The 16,242-nt window shown below is 44.5% G+C and overlaps 1 pseudogene across 1 annotated transcript in view; it reads left to right on the forward strand.

Moving 5' to 3' along the window:
- Positions 1-16,242, forward strand: part of LOC108294264 — a 20,359-nt pseudogene that overhangs the window by 1,462 nt on the left and 2,655 nt on the right. The window lies entirely within an intron of this gene.

Consider the following 16,242-nt stretch of genomic DNA (forward strand, 5'->3'; position numbering starts at 1 on the left):
CCCGCCTTGGCCTCCCAAAGTGCTGGAATTACAGATGTGAGCTGCCACTCCCAGCCAAAACCATACTTTTAAATGGACATGTGTAAACACCCACAAAAGTAAAGACAATATGAAATAAACCTTTAGGAAATGAAGCACAGTTTTGGGGCAGATGCCTGCCGGAGTCCAGGATTGTGCTATGTGTACCTTGGGGCACTCACAGACAGGTAGGAGGGCCTTGTAGGGTGTCAGGTGTGACCTGAGACAGTGAGGGATCAGATGGAGCTGCCATGGTGGACAGCCCCTGGGAGCCTGAGTTACTTAATTCAGAAGATGGCTGTTCCTTATGTTTGGAGTTCCACCCACTGATTTGGGACAAAAAGAAAGCATTGCACGTGGCACATGGCAGGTGAGGAAGCTTGCTGTTTTTGGATTTCCCCAGGAGTGTGGAGGTAAATAATTTCTTTCAGTTTGGCACAGTTGGGTTCAAGGGCGAGGACTTCAATCTTTCAGCACTGATGGTTTGAGGCAAGGGCTGGGAATCTGAGTCACTCTTGCTAGCCTTACTGCAGAGGAAGCTGAAGGACTTCATGGGAGCCGGGGCAGGCATTAGAACTGGGTAGAGCTGGGCGTGGCCCTGGGTTTTACAACCACGGTCCCTGGGCAAAGGCATTTTCCTTCTTGGCATGTTTATACAACAGAGATGGTTATTGCTTGGATTAAAAAAAGTTTTATGGTTGGTTATAATTTTTGACATTGGGAATGTCCCCATGTGTTGTACAGTGGTCAAACTTCCTGAAGAGCAGAGGAGGAGAAAATTTCCTGGGATGTCTATGGCAACAGAATTGTCACTATGCCAAGATATAGCCAACATACCATGTACTTGGCCTAGGGGCAATTTTGCAGCATTCAGACTAATTTCTTTTCTTTTCTTTTTTTAAGATTGATGCAGAGACAGTTTTGCTGTGTTGCCCAGGCTGGTCTCGAACTCCTGGCCTGAAGCAATTCTCCCTCCTCGGTCTCCCAAAGTGTTGGGATTAAAGCCCAGCCCAGACTCACTATTCATTCGTTCCCTCATTCATCCACTTATTTGTTCACTCCTTATTTATGGTCTTGTCTTTGTTCTGGTGATTTTTCTGCTCTGATGTCCAGGTTTGTAACCTAGATGAAGAGAAAACAGAAATAGCTAAGAAGGAATTCTCTGACATTCCTTCTTGATTTCCTCTGCCAGCTTGTCTTTCTCAGGTGAGGCTTTGAGCATTTGGCAAACAAGGAAACACGAAAGACAAATCGTAGCTGAACTTCACTAGCACGTGTGATAAAATCACTTAGTCTTCCTGCGGGCAAGGTGAGGGGAATATACTTATTTACTTTAGCCACATCCCACAAATTTTAGTATTCTATGCTTTCATTCAGTTACAAATACTTCCTAATTTAAATTGTAGCTTCTCCCTTTTCTGTGAATTGTTTAGAAGTGTGTTGTTTGGTTTCCAAATGTTTGAGTATTTTCCAGAAACATTTATATAACAGATTCCTAATTTAATATTAGTATGATTAGAAAACATACCTTGTGTGATTTGAAAACTTTAAATTTATTGATATTTCTTTTATGTATCAAAATATTGTCTGTTTTGGTAGATGATTCTTGTGCACTTGAAAAAAATCCTATTTCCCTGTTATTGTTGTTGGATGGAATGTTCAATTAGTGTAGCTGATAGTGTTCAAGTCACTATAGTTATTGATTTCCTGTCTACTTGTTCTATTAATTATTGAGAGACGGATATTGAAATATCCAACTATAATTGTGAATTTGTCTGTCTTTAAATTCTACCAGTTTTTCTTTTATGTTTTTTTCAAGCTTTGTTAGTAGGTGCATGTTGAGGATTATAATGTAATCTTGATGTATTGGGCCCTTTATCATTTTAATAATGGCCTTCTTTATCCCTAGTAATATGATTTGCTTTGAAATCCATTTTTTTCTGATACTGATATAGCATTCTAATATTCTTTTGATCAGTGTTAGCATGGTATATCTTCTTTCATTCTTTTGGGTCTAACTTATTTGTGTCTTTATATTTAGAGTTCAATTCTGGTAGACAGGCAATAGTTGAGTCTTGCCTTTTTATGGAAAAATATACATAACACAAAATTCATCACTTTAACCATGTAAAGTGTACAATTCAGTGGTATTTAATACAGTCACAGTGATGCAGGACCATCATCATGTTCAAGAACATTTTCATCATGCTGTAAGAAAAAACTCTATACCCATTAAACGGTCCCTCCCCATTTCCCTCTCCCAGTCCCCGGTAACCACGGTTCTACTTTCTCTGTGGACAAGTTAAGCAATTTGAACTTTTTTTTTTTTTTTTTTTTTTTTTTTTTTGAGACGGAGTCTCTCACTGTTGCCCAGGCTGAAGTGCAGTAGTGTGATCTCTGCTCATTGCAACCTCTGCCTCCTGGGTTCAAGCAATTCTCCTGCCTCAGCCTTCAGAGTAGCTGGGATTACAGGTGCCCACCACCATACCCAGCTAATTTTTTGTGTTTTTAGTAAAGACGGGGTTTCACTATGTTGGCCAGGCTGGTCTTGAACTCCCGACCTTGGCATCGCAAAGTGCTGGGATTACAGGCGTGAGCCACCCCACCTGGCCAGCAATTTGAACTTTTAGTGAAGATGCCTAAAATAATTTTTTCATAAAGTCCAATAATTTTACTAGAATATTGTTTTTACTTTATACTTGATATAATTTTATATATATATACTTGATATACTTGAATAATTTTACTTGATATTGGCCATATAGGTTACTTTTCCTAGGTATGTGGCATGCTCTTTCACTACGTAGTTACAAAATCTTTCATTGCAGGAACATTTTCTTGAATTACAGGTTTCAGTGTTTGCTGTCTTCCATTTTTTCATGTCCTTCATGAAAGCCTCTTATTATGTATGTTAGATCTTCTTCGCCTATCAATTACTTTTCTTTGAATCTTTTGTATCTCTTTAAAATATTTAACAACATTTTCCTGTCCACCCTCTATTTATCTTCAGGCATCATTGTACCTGTTCTTTCTTGTTTTCTTCTAGTATAATCTTCATTTGAAAAAAATATCTTTTTTTCCAATTATATCCTGAGTTCTAGTCATTTCAAATCTTCCTATTTGCCAATCACCTCATTTGTAAGGTTTTAAAGTTTTAATTTATATTGTTCTTTAATAATTTTTTTCATTTTCATAATATATTTTACTTGTTTTTAAAATTAGATAATTTTTATGTCTTTCATAGATGTCTTTCTTATGTGTTTTATTGCCTTGTCTATTTCATTTTTGGGTACATTTATTGTCTTATTATTTTATTTTATTTTTTGAGATGGAATCTCACTATGTCACCGAGGCTGGAGTGCAGTGGTGCAATCTCAGCTCAATGAAACCTCTGCCTCCTGTGTTTAGGCGATTCTCCTGCCTCAGCCTCCTGAGTAGCTGGGATTATAGGCATGTGCCACCACGCTGGGCTAATTTTTGTATTTTAAATAGAGACTGGGTTTCACCATGTTGGCCAGGCTGGCCTCAAACTCCTGACCTCAAGTAGCCTGCCCACCTCTGCCTCTTAAAGTGCTGGGATCACAGGCATGAGCCACCACACCCAGCCTATTGTTTTATTCTTATATATTCTTATGGTACTCCCTATTATTTTATTTCCTCAGGATAAACTTCTTACAGGATTTGACTGTGATTATTTTCTGTTACTTACTTTGTATATACAATAAGTTTTCATTGCTTTTAGGATGGAAGGGCGTGCTACGATAGTTTTTTAAGCTTCATCCCTAGAGCTCCCTCTTAGGTTTTTCTCACAAAGTGATCTATTTATTTATTTACTTGAGACAGAGCCTTGCTGTGTCACCCAGGCTGGAGTGCAACGGCACAATCTTGGCTCACTGTAACCTCTGCCTCCTGGGTTCAAGCAATTCTCTGTTTCAGCCTCCCCAGTATCTAGGATTATAGGTGCCTGCCACCACGCCTGGCTAATTTTTGTGTTTTTAGTAGAGATGAGGTTTCACCATCTTGGCTAGGCTGGTGTTGAACTCCTGACCTCATGATCCACCAGCCTCAGCCTCCCAAAGTGCTGGGATTACAGGCGTGAGCCACCATACCCGGCTGATTTATTTATTTATTTTTGAGATGGAATCTTGCTCTGTAGCCTAGGCTGGAGTGTGATGGCACAATTTTGGCTCAGTGCAACCTCTGCTTCCCAGGTTCAAGCGTTCAGGACGGCGCTTTGCCATGTTGGCCAGGCTGGTCTCAAACTCCTGACCTCGGGTGAACCACCTGCCTCAACTTTCCAAAGTACAGTGATAACAGACAGGCGTGAGCCACTGTGCCTGGCTTCACAAAGTAATTTAAAACATGGCCTCATACTTTCTGAGCTCTGCCTACTCTGCACCTGTCCTCTCCTTTAATCCACACTTTCTTTTCCCATTGCTTCTATTGTCCCTGTCCTACTCAGTTTAGATTCTATTCCCATCTGTTTCTTCTCACTGTGGATCTTTGTCTGGGGAAAGAGCTTTGATTTGTTCATTTCATGGGGTTATAAGGCCCACGCTCCTCCAGCACCACCAGATCCATCGTATCATGGCCGCATTGCATTCACCCACGTACTGGATCTTTTAAAAACCTTCCCAGTTTTGATTGTTCTTCTCAGATTGGCTTACGGTGCATTCTAGTTAGTTCACACTGGTGACTTTGGTTTTGTTCTGTCCTTGTGATATAGGAGTTAAGAAGAAATCACTTAGGCAGATAGAAAGGGTATGGGAGTCCTCGGTCAGGCTCTTCTCTTTAATGAAAGGCAGTCCAAATCATTTTCTAACAACGGGCATCCTGTAAAGTCGAGCTGCAGACACCGACAGGTAAGCCGGAAGCTTGCATGGGTGAATGCTGGCAGGAACTAGGGACAAGATGTGTTCAAGATGGTGGCTCCATCTTCCCTTCTCTGCTAGCCACATGTACAGTAGGGAGCAGACAAGATGGCACTGGCCAAGGAGAGTTCATTTGCCTAATAACATGAGGGTGGGAGACCAGCTTTCCAGTGCTATGTGACATCATACCTGATGGAACCAACCCATGAGTCCTGCTTAAATCAGACACCGCCTCCTCACACTGGGCTGTAAAATTCGGGGCATCCACCACAGCCAGCCTTTTCTGCCCAGAAGACCCCCCATCTCTCTAGAGAGAGCTGTTTTTCTTTCTCTTTTCTTCTGCCTATTAAACCTCTGCTCCTAAATTCTTGTGTCTGTGTCCTAAATTTTCCTGCGGCGAGAGGCTGAACCCCAAGGTATATACCCCAGACACCAAGCCGCTTCACTCGCAGCCATCAGAAGCCAAGCCATCTTCAGACTGCACAGATGTAGGACCATGTAGTCTTTAGCTGAAAATGGTTTGTTCCCAGCCACTCTTAGGAGAGTCTTGGGGAGAGCTTATTACCTAGTTTTGTGGTAGATGTTATCCACTGGGTCTAGTTTTCCTATCTTACTTGCTGTCTTCGTTTATATGGGATAATCTGGGAATATTTAAAACTTTACCGTCACCTTACCAGAAATCCAATGTACATTTACTTTTTTTTTTTTTTTTTTTTTTTTTTTGTAATTCAGCTAGAGAGATTTTCTACTGCTCACGAGTCAGAACGTGGACTGATGCGGAGACTTAACTGACTATTACAAAAGGAGCGGGGGCATGGCTGCCGTGTAAATTTCAGCCCACATCAAAGACAGCAGAGCATTGAAACCATGGCAGGTGATGCTCCTACCCCTTCTCCGATCAGCCCTCGGCCGCAGCACAGCTTTGTAATCTGCTCTGAGCACCATGATTTTAACAGATACTCATTTGTGAAGTGTGTTTAGGAAGGCGAGGCCTTTTGAAATCCTGCTACTCTAGTAAGAAACTACTAGGGAACTTCTAGAACATCTCAGGGGGCAATACGACCATCACCTTCAAGTATTTGATCATGAGGAAAGCAAATAGACTTGCCTGTGTGGCCCCAAAGAGTAGAACCTCAACCACGGGGTAGACATCACCGGGGGACAGATATTCATTTGGACTTAAGGAAGAACCTTTTCTTCCACTGAGAGGCTGTACCTACGCTTGATGGGTACACTCTAAGGATGACACAACAGCAGTGGAGTTAGACTAATCACCTCTAAAGTCTCTGCAGCTCTAAGACAAGCTTTGGACTTTCCCCGCCTTGGAGCCAGTAATGTTACTAAGCTTGAAAGAGATGCCTAGCATTGTACTAGGTGGTGTTGAGGCTTAAGGTTGGTTGTCGGATTATAGAAAACTAAATGACAGACTTTACTTTTTTTTTTTCTTTTCCTTCTTCTGAGATGAGAGTGACAACTTCACTCTCAAATTACTCATGATTTACTTTATAAGATTTCACTAATGTATCCATGAAATAATAAGCAAATAAGAATCGCTACAATTTTCTGAGTGCTGCTAGATGCTATCTCTATATTATCTCATGTAAGCCTTGCAGCAACCCTGGGAGGTAAGTGATCTTATTATTTCCACTTGATAGATGAGGCTTTACAAGGTGAAGCAAGTTGTCCAAGGCTGGCTGGGCACAGTGGCTCATGCCTGTAATCCCAGCACGTCGTGAGGTTGAAGCGGGTGGATCACGAGGTCAGGGGTTCAAGACCAGCCTGGCCAACATAGTGAAACCCCGTATCTACTAAAAATACAAAAAGTAGCCGGACACGGTGGAGCGCACCTGTAGTCCCGGCTACTCGGGGGACTGAGGGAGGGGAATTGCTTGAACTCGGGAGGCGGAGGTTGTGGTGAGCCGAGATAGTGCCACTGCATTCCAGCTTGGGCAACAGAGTGAGACTGTGTCTAAAAAAAAAAAAAAAATAGCTGTCCAAGCCTGTACAGCTAGTAAGTAGCCAAACTGGGATTCGAACACAGCTCTGTCTCTAAATCTGTGCTCTTAAACATTTCAGTAGGAAAATTTTAAGATTTTTTAAAAAGCTCATATCATATGACTCTAAGAGTGTTACAGAGGGAAGGAAAAAGATGAACACAAATTGAAGGCTTTGTGCATGGTGTCAGGGACCATCCAAGTTCATCCTCAGTAAGAATCGCATGTTGTTAGCCTGAAGTATCAGAGAGGACCCAGTCAGGAGATAGAAAACACAGCCATTACTTTAATAAAGAGCATTAATACAAAAAGCGTTAGCCAGGTATAATGTTGGTGATCAGGTAACTGAAAAGGCAAAAAGATCGCTGAGTTGTGGAGGTAACTGTTAGAAGCAGCTCCCAACCCCTACGGCTGGGGGACGAGGGAAGAGATTAGAACGATACATATACACCATGGAATATTATGCAGCCATCAAAAACGATGAGTTCGTGTCCTTTGTAGGGACATGGATGAACCTGGAAACCATCATTCTCAGCAAACTGACAGAAGAGCAGAAGATCAAACACCGCATGTTCTCACTCATAGGCGGGTGTTGAACAAGGAGAACACATGGACACAGGGAGGGGAGCACTACACACTGGGGTCAGTTGGGGGGAAATAGGGGAGGGACGGTGTGGGGTGGGGAGCTGGGGAGAGATAGCAAGGGGAGAGATGCCAGATGTAGGTGATGGGGAGGAAGGCAGCAAATCACACTGCCACGTGTGTACCTATGCAACAATCTTGCATGTTCTTCACATGTACCCCAAAACCTAAAATGCAATAAAATAAATAAATGGGGAAAAAATATATGGTTTAATAGAGAATCATGAATAATAGCAAGCAAATATTTAAGACATACATTTGCATATAAACTCTTATCTTAATTTGTAAATGTACACATATGTATGCCCATGTGTTTGTTTATTAAATAAAAAACAGGTTTAATACAAAAAAAAAAAAGAATTTAAGAGCTTGGAGGAGAAGCCCCCTTGGAGCCAAAACTCAGCCCTGAGGGGGCAGTAGGAGGAGACACTGCTGCTCTGGAGCAGGCTGGGCGATGCTGCACCACGAGGCTGGTTCTGTGAAGGTTGGGAAACTGGAAACTAGATTCAGCGGCTGCTCCGGGAGGGACCTGCTGCGGCCGAGGGGAAGGCGTGTGGCTGGGGCTACAATCACCTGAGCTGAACCACCTGACTGGCAGGACGAAGTCCTGTCGCCCCCTCTGGCACGGAGCTTCCCTTTATCGCCCCCTATTGGCTAAGACTAACATAGAGCCCGCCGGCAATGTAGGAACATGGTTTGCAACATGGTTTTGGCAACGAAGACATGGAGGCTCAGAGAGCTGAAGACATACGCCTCAAGTTTCACACTCGCCTCTCCGCCACCAGCCTGGTGCTGGCTGCTTTTATGACATCTTTGCTCATTTCTAGGGCGGCACTGGGGCTAACTTAGCCTCCTTCTTTCACTTCTCTGCCCTTGGTAGGAGCTCTTGCCTCGAAGGGCAAGACAGCCTGACACTGGCAGACAGGGAGCCCAGGCAGGCTCCCAGGAGCCCTGAGAGTGCCCTCTTTGTGCTCCCCCGACCCTGGAATCTCTTCTGACACATTCCCTGGCTGCGCCTCACCCCCTGTTCTGGCAGGCCCAGTCTGGCGGTGGTAACTGCCAAGCATCTGCTCAGCCTGCCTTGATGCTGGGAACAAACAGATCAGCTTAGCCCAAGCCATTACCTGCCTCTCAGAGGCCTCAGGCACCACGGCCGGGCCAAGCCCCTGTATTGGCTTCCCAGAAAACAGGTCGGGTGGGGGTTAGGGCATGTCGGGCTCCTGTGTTAAAGGAAGCAATACTTGTCCCAAAGGACAGGAGACTTCTCATGGGGTGGTGGGCTTCTAGTGGGTGAGTCGGGGAGCTCACTGCTGCTCATCCATTCTGTGCAGCCATCCCCCCAAAATATTTACTGAGTGCATAGTATGCGTCAGACATGGTGCTTGTGGTGGAAATACAGTGTTTATAAAGGGAACAACTTGGCCGGGAAAGGTGGCTCACGCCTGTAATCCCAGCACTTTGGGAGGGTAAGGCAGGCGGATCACGAGGTCAGGAGATCGAGACCATCCTGGCCAATGTGGTGAAACGCTGTCTCTACTAAAAATACAAAAATTAGCTGGGCGTGGTGGTGTGCGCCTGTAGTCCCAGCTACTTGGGGGGCTGAGGCGGGAGAATCGCTTGAACCCGGAAGGCAGAGGTTGCATTGAGCGGAGATTGTGCGACTGCACTCCAGCCTGGGCGACAGAGTGAGACTCCATCTCACATAAATAAATAAATAAATAAATAAATGGAACAACTTTGCCACCCTGAGAAAACTTAGGGTCAAGTGCAAGATACAGACCATAGCTGAGTAAGAAAATGGGACAGGTGTGGAGTTTATATCAACAATTTCAAATTTGTAAAAAATATAACTTTAACTTCTATAATTCACATTGATTTCTATTTTGAGACTCATTTCATTGGGAGAGGAAAGGCATAATGGATCAGTTAGTTTGGGATCATTTTCTTTTTTCTAAGGCTGTATTAAGGTTCTGGGAGGCTCATGTAGAGACGTAGAATCTGAGACATTAAATGAAGCAAAAACTCTCTTGAGCCCTTTGATTGGTATCCTGTGGGCCTGGCTCCTCCGTGCACACAGGTAAGGTGCATGCACACACACTTGCATACACAATCACGGTCGTCCTCAGTTCCCACTCCGCAGCCACGTCTACCTCCCTGCCCTCTTGTGGTGTCCCTCCCTTCACTAGCAAACGTGTGGCTGAGTGGACCCAGTATGTCAAGACACGTTCAGGATGCCTTCTGCAAAGGAAGACACAGGGAACAGACATCAGATAAGAGGCAGTCACATGGCAGATGTAGAGCCAGGCACTTGACATGCTTTTCTTTAGTCCTTACCTTATCCATTAAAGTAGGTATGTTGTTATCCCCATTTTACAGATGAAAAAACTGAGGTTCAGGAAGGTTAAGGGATATGTCCCTCTCAGCACAGTGAGGAGTCTATCAGACCCCAACCCCTTCCCCCACTGCCATATCCTATGGCCTGAGTGTAGATGCTGGTGCCCCAGAGGATCCAGATCTGGAAGGGAGTGGCAGCAGGACTTCAATTTGATCCTGGGACAGTCTATGAATGGCCTCTTAGAGCCTGGACCTGATTCATTCTTAATCCTTCACCGCCTAGACACAGGGTCAGGAATTTCTGCAGGAAGAGTCAGAGGATCAAGTGTGATGCATCCTGACAGCTCCCCAGGTGTTCGATGACAGCCTGGTGGAACCGAGCGAGCTGGGAGAACAGGCCCTTGGCCAAGGCACCCAAACCACCAGAAAATGGAAGAGACTCAAGTCTGTGGTTTTCCTGATGCATGAATGGACAGGGCTGAGGAGGCAGCTGAATGACCCGGGGGTGGGGAGGGGACAGTGCCCGGATAGAGTCAGTCTGAGCCCTAGGGAAGGGATGGCAGCTCCCCACTTCTTACCCACCCCATGCCCTTGTGTCTCACTCTGCCCCCATCCTAGAGGGCAAACCCAGAAGTGGCTGCCTCTTACCTCCCGCACTCCTGCTGCAGACACGATTAAAGAAAACTGAACCTTGAATCCCAGAGCACCACTCAGGTCTGGAGTTCAGACAATTCCAAATTTAAGTAGGTAAACCCCCGTTAAGAACACCAACAAAATGTCAAGAACTGTGACAGCAGCTGGGCTCTTTGTACATGTGGCTTGATAGAACCTATAATAAAATTTAAAAAGCATGCTATGTAATTAGACTTTTAAATGTATTTATGCTTCACTTAAATAGCATTCGACTACTTTGGATGGAAAAAATATGGCAACCAGTAGATGTTTGTGATGTTATTTATTCAGATTAGAGACAATTGCTGGAGCAAATGTGGATCCGTAGGCCGGTTGCAATTAGTCTCAGTTCCCCTGCCACAAGAAGAGCCTGGGTATGCACCCCCAGGCCCATGGCCCACAGGCCGGGAGCTGGCAACTGCAGACTGGAGAGTTCTAGTGACATCTCTTCCTGAGCGTCCATGTGCTCTTCGGCAAGTGACTTACTCCTGTGAGCTCCGGTTTCCTCATCCTTACCTGCTTGTTGGGGTGCTGGAACAGAATTAGACACCGGCCACGACACACATAGCTGGGGAGACACAAGGCTGTGGCCTCAGAAGCGATTCCTCTCTTGTTGTTTCAGATGGGAACAAATCATATGTCTTTTTTCCTATCATTGTTGAACCTTCAGGTTTGGAAGGTGAGGGCAAACAGGAGAGTTGGTGGCCAGGATGTTTCTGCCTCAGCTTTTCCAGGAGGATCTTATCAGAAAGAAAGTCAGCCAGGGCTCAGTCACCTTCCTGAAATTGGGGATTGTTTGGTTTTCCCTTCTGCCTTATGAGGGGCTGAATCAGGTCCCGGGGCTTGGTTAGATCAGACAGGTAAGTTACCCTGAGCCATGGAAGTTGATGGAGCCAGAGGGTAGAGCAAAAGAGTTTTCAAGGAGACCCAGAGACCAAGCTCCCTTGTTGATTTCTCCACTCATTCTTTTACCAAGCCATCTAGTAAATCCTTCCTGCTGTCTTTTTTTTTTTTTTTTTTTAAACATGGGGTTTTGCCATGTTGGCAGGCTGGTTTCAAACTCCTGACCTCAAGTGATCCACCCGCCTTGGCCTCCCAAAGTGCTGGGATTACAGGCGTGAGCCACCGCACCCAGCCTCCTGCTGCCTTTTCTGAGCTGACTGTGTACTAGGGGTGGAGGCCGTGAAGCCCTGTTAGCATTATCATAGAGCTCTGTGTCTGGTTGAGAATGCAGATATGCCCACAGATAATGATCATACGATAATATGTGATAAGTGCCATGATCAAGTGAGGCACAGGAACTGTGGGGGCACAGAGGAGGGGCTCCTCATTCAGCTGTAGGTCACAGAGGGCTCCCTGGCAGAGATGACAGTGGAGCTCACCATGAAGGATTAATATGGTCCAAGATGTGGGTGCAGGACCAAGTAGGGAGGTGGCAGGAGGGACTAAGGCTTTGTTCACCAATAGGGTCCTTCTTTGGGGCATGGCCTTGTCATACATGGTGAATTGTACCCAAGTGAAGGCCGGAGTCAGAGCAGACAGAAACCACAGAACCACTTGCTTTTAGTAAGTGTGTGCCATGACTCCTCAGAAGCACAGGTGGGAGGACCCCAGTGGGAGCAGAATGACTTTAAAACACCAACAATTTATGACTCCAAAGGTTCCCCTCTCTCACTTCTTATTCTGTTCTCCTTTTTGGGCTATCCTATGCAGAGTCACTAGCTGAAATCTTTTCAAAGACTGTATTTATCACACCATTCTTCTGCTCAAGAAGAAGATGTGGAGATCCTTCTGTTTCTGACCAAGGCAAACTAACAGGGCCCAGACTTACCAAATTACCTAAAAAAGCAATATTTGAAACAACAGTTTCAAAGACAATGAATACCAAACAATGCAGGTTAGTAATCTCTGAGAAATGGGAAAGAAATGAAGTCCTACAACTGCCCCAGCTTACAAGTCTCCAGGCCATGATACAGAGAGGAGACCTAGAGAGACTCTGGGACTCCTTGAGTGAAGATGGAGCTGAAGGTACAGGGAGGTTAAGGCCCCTAGAGTTCACAGGACAGAGTGTCAGAGAGACGAGAGCCGCACAGAAACAGATACCCAGAGATCTCCAGAGGGTCCTGGAGTATGCACCAGAGTAACGAATGATAGTGGGAAAACTATCCAACGGTAGAACAGAGTTAGAGCCAGCAGTACGCAGCACGCACGCAGTCAGGAATCACCTGTCAGGCAGGTGGGAAAACATAATTTACAGCTCATTGGGTACACTAAGGAGGGACTTGTCTCAGTAGTGGGGAACAACTAGCTTTTAAATTAGACAGGAATCTGTCTAAAACTCATAAAAGCAAGCCCTTAAAGATTCAAACTGTTCCCAAGTATCTAAACTATATCTCAGAATACATCTCAAGAATATGTACAGGAATACTAAAAATCCAGCACCCAATAAGTCAAAGTTAACATTGTCTAGCAGTCAATCAAAGATTACTAGACATTCAAAGAAGCAGGAAAATACAACTCGTAATGAAGGGAAAGATTAACCAATTGAAATCAATATAAAACTGACACAGATGTTAAAATTAGCAGACAAAGACATTGAAACAGTTATACACTTTGGGAGGCTGAGGTAGGTGGATAGCAGCTGAAGTCCAGGAGGTCAAGGCCAGCCTGGATAACATGGAGAAACCCCATCTCCACAAAAAATACAAAAGTTAGGCAGGCATGGTGGTATGTGCCTGTGGTACCCAGCTACTCAGGAGGCTGAAGTGGGAGGATCACTTGAGCCTGGGAGGTGGAGGCTGCAGTGAGTCCTGATTGTGCCACTGAACTCCAGCCTGAGGCAACACAGTGAGACCCTATCTCAAAAAAATACCAAAAAACAAAAAAACCCACACCACCTCCCCATTATTATAACTGTTGTCAATATGCTTGAAACGCTAAGTAGAGATATGGAAGATGTAAACGGGCCTAAACCGAGCTTCTAGACATGAAGCTGCAATGTCTGAGATAAACAATGCAGTGAATAGAATTAGCAATAGAGTAGACATTGCAGAAAAAAAAGATTAGTAAACTTGATGTCACAGCAATAGAAATTACATAAAATAAAACAATAAAACACAGAGAGAAAAGAATAAAATACTGAAAAGATCAGCCAGGCACAGTGGCTCATGCCTGTAATCCCAGCACTTTGGGAGGCCAAGGTGGGTGGATCACTTGAGGCCAAGAGTTCGAGACCAGCCTGGCCAACATGGTGAAACCCCATCTCTACTAAAAATACAAAAATTAGCTGGGTGTGGTAGAGGGCAGCTGTATTCCCAGCTACTCAGAAGGCTGAAGTGGAAGAATTGCTTGAATGTGGGAGACGGAAGTTACAGTGAGCTGAGATTTCACCACTGCACTCCAGCCTGAGAGATCCTGTCTTAAAAAAAAAATTGAAAAGAGCATCAGTGATTTGTCAGACAACCTCAAGTAGTCGAAGGGTAACTGAAGTTTCCAAGATGGGAGAAAAGAATGAAAAACGTATTTGAGCAAATAATGACCAGAGATTTTGCAATTTTGATTAAAGCTATCTACTCATCAAACGAAGAATCTCAGTGAGCCTCAAACACAAGAAATATGAATAAGCCCACACTAAAGTGCATCATATCAAATTGTTGAAAACCATTAATGAAAAGAAAATCTTTACAGTGACCAGGGAAATAAGTCCTGCTACACATGAACAAGGGTAAGTACTACAGTAGATTTTATTTTTTCTGAGACAGAGTTTTGCTCTTGTTGCCCAGGCTGGAGTGCAATGGTGGGATCTTGGCTCACTGCAATCTCTTTGTCCTGGGTTCAAGCTATTCTCCTGCCTCAACCTCCCTGAGTAGCTGGGATTACAGGTGCCTGCCACCATGCCTGGCTAATTTTTGTATTTTTAGTAGAGATGGAGTTTCATCACGTTGGCCAGGCTGGTCTCGAACTCCTGACCTCAGGTGATCCACCCACCTCGGCCTCCCAAAGTGCTGGGATTACAGGAGTGAGCCACCGTGCCTGGCCTACAGCAGATTTCTTAAAGGAACAAAGGGCCAACAAAAGAATATTTTATTTTCATTTTATTTTATTTTTGAGACAGCGCTTTACTCTGTCACCCAGGCTGGAGTTCAGTGGTGCAATTTTGGCTCACTGCAACCTTTGCCTCATGGGTTCAAAGGATTCTCCTGTCTCAGCCTCCCAAGTAGCTGAGATCACAAGCATGCACCATCAGGCCTGGCTAATTTTTGTATTTTTAGTAGAAACTGGGTTTCACCATGTTGGTCAGGCTGGTCTTGAACTCCTAACTTCAGGAGACCTGTCCGCCTCAGCCTCTCAAAGTGCTGGGATTACAGGTGTGAGCCACTAAGCTGGGCCCAAAAGACATTTTAAGTACATGATTTAGAATACTGAAAAGCAAAAAATAAAAAATAAATATTAAAAAGCCAACTTATAGAGGGAGGATCCAAGATGGCAGAATAGGAACAGCTCTGGAGTGCAGTTCCCAGTGAGAATGCAGAGGCCGCTGCAGGTGATCCCCAGGTGAGCAGGGTCTGGAGTGGACCTCCAGCAGTCCTACAGCAGAGAGGCCTGACTATTAGAAGGAAAACTAAAAAACAGAAAGAAATAACTTCATCATCACCAAAAAAGATGTCCACTCAGCGACCCCATCCGAAAGTCACCAACTACAAAGACCATAGGTAGATAAATCCACAAAGATGGGAAGAAACCAGCGCAAAAAGGACGCAAACAGCCAAAACCAGAATGCCTCTTTCTCCAAGGGATCACAACTCCTCACCAGCAAGGGAACAAAGCTGGCTGGAGAATGAGTCTGATGAATTGACAGAAACAGGCTTCAGAAATTGGGTAATAACAAACTTTTCTGAGCTAAAAGAACATGTTCTAACCCAATGCAAAGAAACTAAGAGCCTTGAAAAAAGGTTTGACAAAATGCTAACAAGAATAAACAGCTTAGAGAGGAATATAAATGAATTGATGGAGCTGAAAAACACAACCGGAGAACTTCGTGAAGCATACACAAGTTTCGATAGCTGAATAGACCAAGCAGAAGAAAGGATATCAGAGATTGAAGATCAACTCAATGAAAGAAAATGAGAAGGCAAGATTAGAGAAAGAAGAGTAGAAAGAAATGAACAAAGCCTCCCAGAAATACGGGATTATGTGAAAAGACCTAATCTACGTTTGATAGGTGCACCTGAATGTGACGGAGAGAATGAATCCAAGCTGGAAAACACTCTTCAGGATATTATCCAGGATAAGGTCCCCAACCTAGCAAGGCAGGACAACATTTAAGTCCAGGAAATACAGAGAACACCACAAAGATATTCCTCAAGAAGAGCAACCCCAAGGCACATAATCATCAGATTCACCAGGGTTGAAATGAAGGAAAAAATGCTAAGGGCAGCCAGAGAGAAAGGTCGGGTTACCCACAAAGGGAAGCCCATCAGACTCACAGCAGAAACCCTACAAGCCAGAAGAGAGTGGGGGCCAATATTCAACATTCTTAAAGAAAAGAACTTTCAACCTGGAATTTCATATCCAGCCAAACTAAGCTTCATAAGCGAAGGACGGCTGAGGCAGGAGAATTGCTTGCATTCGGGAGGCAGAGGCCGAGGTTGCAGTGAGCTGAGACCAGGCCACTGCACTCCAGCCTGGCGACAGAGCAAGACTCTGTCTCA

This window comes from Cebus imitator, unplaced genomic scaffold (assembly GCF_001604975.1).
Source record: "Cebus imitator isolate Cc_AM_T3 unplaced genomic scaffold, Cebus_imitator-1.0 Scaffold572, whole genome shotgun sequence".
Taxonomy (NCBI): Eukaryota; Metazoa; Chordata; class Mammalia; order Primates; family Cebidae; genus Cebus; species Cebus imitator.